This window comes from Lasioglossum baleicum, unplaced genomic scaffold (assembly GCF_051020765.1).
Source record: "Lasioglossum baleicum unplaced genomic scaffold, iyLasBale1 scaffold2398, whole genome shotgun sequence".
Lineage (NCBI taxonomy): Eukaryota > Metazoa > Arthropoda > Insecta > Hymenoptera > Halictidae > Lasioglossum > Lasioglossum baleicum.
This window is the reverse complement of record NW_027471457.1, coordinates 22,501-25,055: the sequence shown is the minus strand read 5'-3', so window position 1 is coordinate 25,055 and position 2,555 is coordinate 22,501. Positions and strand designations below refer to the sequence as shown.

The following is a 2,555-nucleotide window of genomic DNA, read 5'->3' as shown; positions in this document are numbered from 1 at the left end:
AACGACGGGCCAGAATATACGGTGCTTGCGTGAAGGTGGAGAGAGCATCGTGTTGTGTGGTATCGTTTACTTGTATTGGGGAGTGAGTGCTGAAGAGCCTGTACTTCGGGTCTTCGGGAATCGTCAACATTACCGACGTTCGCATTTGCAAACTCGAACGATCAGGTACGTACGATATCTCGTCGGACGCTGAATGCTGCAGATCGACACACGAATATAGAAATACCCGTCGTTGCGATATCACACACCGATGTTTTCTTTCACCCGCCACCGGGTGGTCGTTCTCTTCGGAAAAATACCTCGTGTCAAAGAGTGTTGTGTTATACCGTATGTAATAACGCCTGTGGTGTTCTCTGCGTCGCGGAGGCTCTCTACAATTATATATACGGACATATCTTACCGGTAGCGCATGAACAGGGATGTAAGCGGTCGATGAGATTCGCTTCCTCGGTCTTCGCCTCTGTGTCGTAGGTATATGTCCGGAGTCGTCCGTTCGAAACGGTGTCTCGAAGAGGACAAACAAAATCTCAGGGTAACCCGTGGTAAACGCGCGGTTGCACGCGTTTGTGTTATCGTTCGCGAACTATCGTGAAGATAGACGAGACGCGAAGGACCGGCTCGTGATGCTCGCCTTTAAAGCAGTCGTGAGTCTGACACCCTACTCCGTGCGTGTGGCCCAATAGTGCGCACCGCGAGAGCGTGGGACGAATGACCGCTGCCAGAGCCGACTGTGAGTCCCGCTCTCTATTTGTATCGGGTTCGCGTATAACCAAGAGCACGAAACGTTGCTGCGCCGCACGCGGTGTTCGTTGACGACGGAACGTATATTTATTATAATATTATACATTCGCCAGAGCGGACCGGCTCGTGATGCTCGCTTTTGTAAAGCAGTCGTGAGTCTGACACCCTACTCCGTGCGTGTGGCCCAATAGTGCGCATCGCGAGAGCTTGGGACGAATGACCGCTGCCAGAGCCGGCTGTGAGTCCGCTAATCTGTCGAATAAAATAAAAATATGGTAATATCGTTCCGACGAAAAACGGTGTTCCGAGAGGACCGGCCGTGACGCTCGCTATAAAGCCAATGGCGCGATTATTCCCGACGACACCCTACTCTCTGTGTGGCCCAATAGTGCGCGCAGACGAGCTTGGGACGAGAACGGGGATCGCGCCTACGGCCAGAGCCGGCTCGCGAGTCCGCTTGTATCGGAATTTATCGTTACCTCGAGCACACACCAACATTTTATGGAAATGTGTTTTATACGGGAAGTGGACCGGCTCGTGAAGCTCGCTTTTAAAGCAGTCGTGAGTCTGACACCCTACTCCGTGCGTGTGGCCCAATAGTGCGCATCGCGAGAGCTTGGGACGAATGACCGCTGCCAGAGCCGGCTGTGAAGTCCTCCGTTCTCACATCAAATGAAATGGAAGTGAAGAGGAGAGGAATATTATTACATCTCTGGATCCAGTATCGGGTTGTCTACGATCCCCGTCGTTTTCAGAGAATATATTCATCTCCGCGTTTTCCACGTTAACGGTTTTTCAATGTACTGTTCGCCCGGCCGTCAGATACGTGTTGCGTATCTGACGGTTTTTTTTTTCCGTTTCCACGGACGACGATAGTGTCGTCCTTAAAACGACGCCTGAACGAATCTCCTTCGCGCGCTGGTTGGAGCGTTCAGGTACAATGCGTTCTTACGAACCGCAGAACAAGAGACATATACATATATTGATTTGTAAATCAAAAATATATACGATTACCCTGAACGGTGGATCACTTGGCTCGTGGGTCGATGAAGAACGCAGCTAATTGCGCGTCAACGTGTGAACTGCAGGACACATGAACATCGACATTTCGAACGCACATTGCGGTCCACGGATACAATTCCTGGACCACGCCTGGCTGAGGGTCGTTTACGTAACCATAAACTGCTTGCGTTGCTCTTGTAAGTCCCCGCCGTCGCTTACCTCTCCAAATATATTTTTGGAGGGCGCCAAAGAGCGTTTCGGAGTCGGGTTGCAAAGATGCTACGTACGAGCGAATGATGGGCGTTTCGTCGGCGTTTGTCGCGGTTCTGTGAAAATTGCCAATTTTTGCATTGCGTCTTATAAACACATACAAACATATATATCTAGTTTCCACGAGAGGCGAAGTAGGGATTGGTATTTCTTACGTTCGGACTTGCGTGAGTGTTTTTACGGTGTCGTGAGTCGTATTGAAAATACGACCGCCCGTAAGGCACCGCTTCGACGAGGATCTCCAAATCTCTCACCTTCTCTGCGAAACGATTCGCCTTGCGGAAAGAAGCGTTTCCACTCATGAACATTTAACGCGCTCCCGACGTCGCCTGAAATGATGCGTATATACGAAAGAGGTATATTTACAAGAGTCTCGCGAGACTACAGAGATGGACACACAAATTATAAAAGAAAGAAAGAATACTGTGTGGCACACAGAGTGTGTGTGGTGTGGCAATGTTAAGCCCCAGGGAGAGAATATGCCTGTGCGTGGATGAGTTTCTTAACTCTACGTTATAATTGCCATACGGCGGAGGGTCGTC

The 2,555-nt window shown here is 50.2% G+C and overlaps 1 non-coding gene across 1 annotated transcript; it reads left to right on the top strand.

Annotated features, from left to right (window-relative positions):
* Positions 1–1,752: 1,752 nt before the first annotated feature.
* Positions 1,753–1,907, top strand: LOC143221439 (5.8S ribosomal RNA). The gene has a single exon (XR_013011769.1). It is a non-coding gene; the product is annotated as a 5.8S ribosomal RNA (ribosomal RNA).
* The last annotated feature ends 648 nt before the right edge of the window (positions 1,908–2,555 follow it).